The following is a 7,622-nucleotide window of genomic DNA, read 5'->3' as shown; positions in this document are numbered from 1 at the left end:
CTTCTCGCTGGAAGGCACCGCGAGGCACTGGTTCGAAAACCACGAGGCTTCGCTTACATCGTGGGATATCTGCGCTGCCGAGTTGAGGCGAACATTCTCGAACCAACACCGGCGACAGAATGCGGGGGACCTGCTCCAGACGCGGACACAAGCCCCCGACGAAAGCGTGACAAGCTACGTTGAAGACGTGCTACGACTCTGTACACGCGCCGACCCTCAAGCCACCGAGGAGAAGAAGTTGCGCTTCCTCATGAGGGGCGTCAAGAGTGAAATCTTCGGTGGCCTTGTCCGCAGCCCCCCGACGACGGTAGATTGCTTCGTGGCCGAGGCAACCAACATCGAGCGAGCGCTGTTGGCCAGAGCTGTGCACTATCAACGACGCACCGGTGTGTCAACGGTTCCGACTGTCTCACCACCTCGCCCCGATGCAAATAGTATCGGCATCGAACACCTGCGGCAGATAATCCGCGACGTCGTACGAGAAGAAATCAGGAAGGTTCTGCCCACTGCCGATCGCCCTGCCTCGCTTTCTATGGCGGAAGTAGTGCGGGAGGAGGTGCAGCGAGCCTTCCAGCAGGAGGCTCCCGTCGACCTGCCACCACCGGAACAACCAACGGTGAGCTACGCCGCCATGGCTCGACGACCGCCACTTCCTGCCCGTCAACCTCCTGCGCCGCAACGACGAGACACACCAGCACCGCCGTACCTCCGGCGTCTCGACGACCGACCTCAGTGCGTCCGGCGAGAACAACCGGCGCCCAGGAAGACTGACGTGTGGCGGACGGCTGATCGACGCCCCCTGTGCTACCACTGTGGTGAAGCAGACCACATCTACCGACGATGCCCCTACCGACAGCTGGGCTTACGAGGGTTCGCGCCCAACGACCCTCGACCACGTCTTGGAGAGCGACCTCGGGACATCGAAGACTACCTCCGCCGCTCTTCATCTCCTGAGTCGTCTCGCCGCCGAGGATTCCGTTCACCATCTCCCCGACGCTCGCCATCGCCCTTCCGCCGGTCCCGCCGAGAAAGCCTGTCCCCCTTGCCTCGCCGGGAAAACTGAGTGCGGCAATACCGGGAGGTGGTATTGCCGGTGACGAACGACGCCAATATCCTCCACTAACGTCGGAGGGCTCCCACACTAGCGACGAAACGGATAGGAGCGACGCTTCTGTGACGGTGTCGAATAACCTCGACGTTACCATCGACGGCCACGGCGCGAAGGCACTCGTCGACACCGGAGCAGACTATTCCGTTTTAAGTGGGAAGCTCTCTCGCCGCCTTCGGAAAGTGATGACGCCGTGGGATGGCCCGAAAATACGAACCGCCGGCGGACATCTCATCACACCAGTGGGAAGGTGTACTGCGCGCGTGGACATCTACGGAGAGTCTTGCCCCGTCAAATTCGTCGTCCTCAAAGACTGTTCGAGAGACGTCATCCTTGGCATGGACTTCCTTTGTGAGTACGGTGCCGTGATCGACCTTGGAGCAAACAGGTTGACGCTGCGAAAGCCCGTGCTACCTCCGGAGGAATCCAAAACGTCGCCAGCCGCCGTCCGAGTCATTGCGGACCACGTGAACCTGCCGCCACGGTCGAGTGTTCTTGTGCCCGTCGTTACCGACGCAGTTGCCAGCGGGAAAGTCCTTCTGGAAGGCAACGTCCAACTGCTTCTCGGAAGAGGAATAGGCGTCGCAAGGGGCGTAGCAGAGCTGCAGGATGGACGTTGTGTGGTCCTCGCGACGAACTTTCGACCGGAGGCGCAGCATCTCACGAAAGGTGCCACTATAGGACACGTCGAGGAACTCCGGGCCGACGCCGAAATCGCCTCGATCTCCGAAGAGCCCTCGCCATGTCAGCCGTCCAGTACAGTGCCGCAACAGCTTGACGTTAACCCCAAGCTCAGCGCCACGGAACGACGACAGCTCGGAGACCTCCTCGCCGAGTTCGGCGACTGCTTTGCGACGACGTCGAGGGTGCGCCAGACAACAGTTGCGAAACACCGCATCATTACCAACGAGGACGCGCTCCCTGTGCATCGGCCGCCGTACCGGGTCTCCCCAAAGGAACGAGAGGCCATTCATGAACAAGTACAGGAGATGCTCAACGACGACATCATTCAGCCTTCGAGCAGCCCGTGGGCCTCTCCAGTTGTGCTGGTAAAGAAGAAAGACGGAACGCTTCGATTCTGCGTTGACTACCGGCGGCTCAACGCGGTCACGAAGAAAGATGTGTATCCGCTCCCCCGCATCGACGACACGCTGGACCGGCTGCGCCACTCCCGATACTTTTCGTCGATGGACCTTAAGAGTGGCTACTGGCAGATCGAAGTCGACGAACGGGACCGAGAAAAGACTGCCTTCATCACGCCCGACGGACTGTTTGAGTTCAAGGTGATGCCCTTCGGACTGTGCACGGCGCCGGCAACGTTCCAACGTTTCATGGACACCGTCCTGGCAGGCCTCAAGTGGCAGAGCTGTCTCGTTTACCTCGATGACGTCGTGGTATTCTCGGCCAACTTCGACGAGCATTTGCGACGCCTTCGGGCCGTTTTAGAGGCAATCAGGACCGCAGGACTCACCCTCAAGCCGACGAAGTGCCGGTTTGCCTACGGCGAACTGAAGTTCCTGGGCCACGTGGTGAGCAACGAAGGTGTAAGTCCTGACCCTGAGAAGACTCGCGCCGTAGCGGCCTTTCCACCGCCCACCGACAAAACTGCCGTCCGAAGATTCCTTGGGCTTTGCGCATACTACCAGCGATTCGTTCAGGATTTCGCCAAGCTTTCTGCGCCGCTAACGCACCTTACGAAGGACGCCGTGAACATCGACTGGGGTGAAGAACAACAACAGGCATTCGACAAACTAAAGCGACGGCTCCAGTCACCACCGATTCTCGGCCACTTCGACCAATCAGCCGAAACGGAGGTCCACACGGACGCCAGTAATACAGGACTCGGAGCGGTACTGGTCCAACGACAGGACGGTGCGGAGCGCGTGATCGCATACGCTACCCGGACGCTGTCGAACGCGGAACGCAATTACTCGACGACCGAGAAGGAATGTTTGGCCGTCGTCTGGGCTATCACGAAATTCCGCCCATACCTGTACGGGACTCCTTTTCGGGTGGTCACCGACCACCATTCGCTGTGTTGGTTAGCGAGCCTGAAGGACCCATCGGGACGCCTCGCTCGATGGAGCCTACGACTGCAAGAGTACGACGTAACCGTGGTCTACAAGTCAGGCAGAAAACACAGCGACGCCGACTGCCTGTCCAGAGCCCCTGTCGAGTCAGCTGCCGGATGTGCCAAAGACGACGACGACGACGACCACTTTCTTGGCGCGGTGAGCATTCACGGCATGGCAGCGCTCCAGCGGGACGATCCTGAGCTGCGTGCATTGATCGACCACTTGGAGGGACGAGGGGGTACGATTCCCCGAGCCTTCTCACGTGACCTGCCACGATTCGCCGTCCGGAGAGGTATCCTCTATAAAGAAAACTTCGGGGACAACAACTCGACGTGGCTGCTAGTGATTCCTGCTAGTCTTCGAGAAGAGATCTTCCAAGCCTGCCACGACGACCCAACATCTGGTCACCTTGGCTACAGTAGGACTCTTGCACGGATCCGAGAAAAATACTACTGGCCCAAGCTTCCGAAGACTGTCCACCTCTACGTCCGTTCGTGCCACGAATGCCAACGACGTAAGAAACCACCGACGAAGCCGGCAGGTCTCTTGCAACCGATCGCGCCCCCGACTGCACCATTCCAGCAGGTTGGAATGGATCTTCTCGGACCTTTCCCACCCTCGGCGCAGGGAAATCGGTGGATAATCGTGGCAACTGATTATCTCACCAGGTACGCCGAGACAAAAGCACTCCCGTCGGGGACCGCCGTGGAAGTAGCCAAATTCTTCGTGGAGTCTATCGTCCTCCGACACGGCGCTCCCCAAGTCCTGATTACGGACCGAGGATCCTCGTTCATGGCGCAACTGACACAAGAGATACTCCGCCTGAGCCACACCGACCACCGCCGGACCACGGCATACCACCCGCAGACCAACGGGTTGACGGAGCGACTAAACAAGACCATCGCCGACATGATTTCTATGTACGTTGACGTGGAACACAAGACGTGGGATGAAGTGCTGCCCTACGTCACGTTTGCGTACAACACGGCGATTCAAGAAACTACCGGCATTACACCCTTTCAGCTGGTGCACGGCAGAAAGGTGACGACGATGCTCGACGCCATGCTGCCCCACAACCCGACGGACGACGGCACTGACGACGCCCAGCTGGTCACCCAACGAGCAGAAGAAGCACACCAACTAGCCCGTCTTCGAATAAAGGACCAGCAACGTGTGGACGCTGGCCGGTACAATCTTCGCCGCCGCGACGTGGAGTTCCAGCCCGGAGACAGGGTATGGGTGTGGACGCCCATTCGCCGCCGCGGCCTCAGCGAGAAACTGTTAAAACGCTACTTCGGACCCTACAAGGTCATCCGCCGCCTTGGGGACTTGAACTACGAGGTGCTCCCCGACGGAACTCGCCCATCAGGACGCCGCCAGCCACGACCCGAAGTCGTCCACGTAGTTCGACTCAAGCCGTTCTACGCGCGTTAGGATTGTGACACTGCATGTTTGTTTTGTTTCGCCGTAATTGTTTTAGCCATTTCCGTTTTCCTTTCGTTTTTTTCATCGGGGCGATGCACTTTTAAAAGGGGGGGATAATGCCGCCCGCAGAGCCGAGAAGGCAACGCTTGGTCACGGTCTTCTAGAAGATTCCCGGTCATTCTCGCAGCAGGCGTAACTGTCCCTCTGCTTTGTTATTCTCGAAAGTGCGAGTTCATCCTCGCCCCGAGCGCGCGACGCTCGAACCTGCTTTGCCGAACTTTCGAGATAGTGACGCACGGTAGATAAGCAGCTGCCCGCGACTTTGTCGAGTCAGTTTTCGCCCCAGCGTTCGACTGTGCTGCTACGCCGACTTCGACGCCCACGACGCTCTGTTATTATCTTTGTACCCTTTCATTTTTCGGCAGCAGTTCGCCACATTAAACGTTTATTTCTCCCTGTTTATTTCCTGTTTTCTTTTGGTCACCACCCGTGACAATATGTCTCATAACAGACGTTGCCGGTTTTTCGACAAGTTGCCCATGTGACGAATTACCCATGACGAATTGATCTGCGTGACCAATCGTCCTGCTAATAGTTTTTTTTTTCTTCTTAAGAGCTGTCTTTCACAAAAGATTCTTTCCTCCGAACTGCAAAACCCCGGAAACGAGAGTGCACAAAAAGGGACAAGCAAAAAACCGTTTGAGACGGTTTTGTGTTTGTCCGTTTCTGTGTTACCAAGTGTCCAGCATTTCTCAGTCTGATCGTTGCCCAGCTTGCTTGTGCGCCGCCGCCAGCCTGGTTTCAGCGTTTGCATGCTCAATATTTTTTTTGACCGGCTCATATCGGCGAACGACAATACACTTTCTCAATGCCCTACGCTATAAGAAAACGACGCGAACATGTAATTATTCTGTTTCTTAGAAGCTTAAAAACACTTGCCTAGGAAAAAACAAAAAAAGTCCGCTTAGAGAAATACTTTAGCTTTGAGAGCCTTCTCATAATCGGGTTAATTAAAAAAAAGTGGTTGAAATCGAAATTGTTTTGATTCTACTGCTGGGGTCTGCGCAAGTCCGCGCAGTTTCATTTTGTCACAGGTGCTTGCGGCTCCACTAAACACCCATGCTCTTTAGAAAGCCTAAGCTAAAATACATATTCTGATCACGCTATAGAAGCTCCCGTAAATCAATATTTCGTAAAGACCTTCGTAATTCCAGAAAACAATGCATAATACTATCAAGTTTCCTGAGCGCACTACGCTACACCTGAGTACGAAGGCACGTCGATAGCTCATAGGCAGATTAGTTTACCGCGGGAAAAGAGAAACCCCGCGCTCGTTTATTTTCCTAAAACCCCTCGGCGAATGACAATGAACTGATGTTACCCGTGCCACCTGAGACTTAATCAGACTATCATAGCTGCAGTTTCATCCACTGGGAAAGAAACAAAAGCATCATATCCACGTATTCAATCGGGAATCTAATATCGGGGCGTTGTCCTTGACTCGTAGAATGGCTGAGATGAAGAAACGTGCCACGAGCATCGAGGGGGGGCCTCGGCCCCGAACGCGAGACGTAAAGATCCGAGAAAGCGGGTGTCATCAACAGCACTCAGAATACAAGGCCTTCACATAACGTCATCGCTCGTGAATCTCGGACCACGAACGATGACGTCACCGTCGTGCTCTTTGTGGAGCCCTGCGAGACGTGCTGTGGACGATGCTGACGCAGGGTAGGCGGCGTTGCCTGGGTACACTGGGGATGACGTAGGCGGTGAAGGTGCAGGCCTTGATGGTGGTATCGGTCTTATGCAGGGCCCGTCCTTCGGCGAGGATAATGAGGCGCGCGATATTTATGACCCCGACGTCGGTCGCCGAGGAGACACTGACTGGAGACTGATTGCTCCCACTCGAAACCAGGCGATTCCTTTCTGCGTGAATTATTCTCCCGGTCGTGTGCTCTTGCCGGAGGGTTTACGCCGAGAAGAGCTGAACGTTCTTTTGTCATTTTATGGGAAGTTTGTGGGGACTCTATTGAAAGAGCGAAGGAAAAACATATGCTCCGACCCATATCTCATAATACCACATGCGGGACCCCAGTGAGCATAAATTTAAAAATGAAATACGAGTAAGTGAAAATTAGGTAGTCCTATCAAACAACTTTACGGCCTTAATTAGCTGGAGAGAATTTCTCATATAGCATAATACAAGTATTATACTAGCGTAACTTTACAAAATATTGTAAACTGGAGTACTTCACATTCCTTGAAATAGAAATTCAAAGTTTTGACATATTATTAAAAACTGAGGAAAAAAAACAAAACAAACGTAGCAGTTTACGCGTCATTCGGCATGAAATGTATATCATGACAACCGAAGACGAAACTAAAGTTGACTCGTGTTTTTCACACTCAGAAAAAAGCATATAGGTCACATGGTCGTTGATATGGTATTATAGAATATACGTAATTCTGATGGGCTTTCCCTCGAAGGAATCTACGCTCCACAAAATGTCTGCCCCTCTAATTTCCCGCGGAGTACGCAGTGTGCCAGTACAACGCAATTTGCCCGTGGACGATGAGCACGAAGTGTAGTGTGCTGATTGTTCCTACGCATGTCCTGTTTTCGAGTGAAGCCGTCGTTTGCATGTCGACGTTCGCTGGACGCACTCCGAGTATCGTAGACATTGACCCATTCTGAACTCTGGTGCAAAGCAGACGTGCAGGGAATCAGAACCTAAAGTCATTGTCGAAACACAGAGAAGTTAGTAGGATCGGGAGACATAACTTCGCAATTTCGAGTCTCAGGATTGTGGTGTCTGTAGTCTGCACACTGGAGAAAGGCGAATTTGTTGTAAGGAAGCTAGGACAGAGGGAAGTTAGACATTCTTGAGATGACGTCTGGTATGCCTGTGGACAAGGGGCCATTTTGAACGCAGTTTTTTTGTAGTAGTTTAAGGTTAACAAACCTTTTAAGATTTCCGAGATAGTATTGTGCAGATATTGGCAATTACGCACCG

The sequence above is a fragment of the Ixodes scapularis genome, unplaced genomic scaffold (assembly GCF_016920785.2).
Source record: "Ixodes scapularis isolate PalLabHiFi unplaced genomic scaffold, ASM1692078v2 PGA_scaffold5__190_contigs__length_132052651, whole genome shotgun sequence".
NCBI lineage: Eukaryota > Metazoa > Arthropoda > Arachnida > Ixodida > Ixodidae > Ixodes > Ixodes scapularis.
This window is presented reverse-complemented; position numbering follows the sequence as displayed.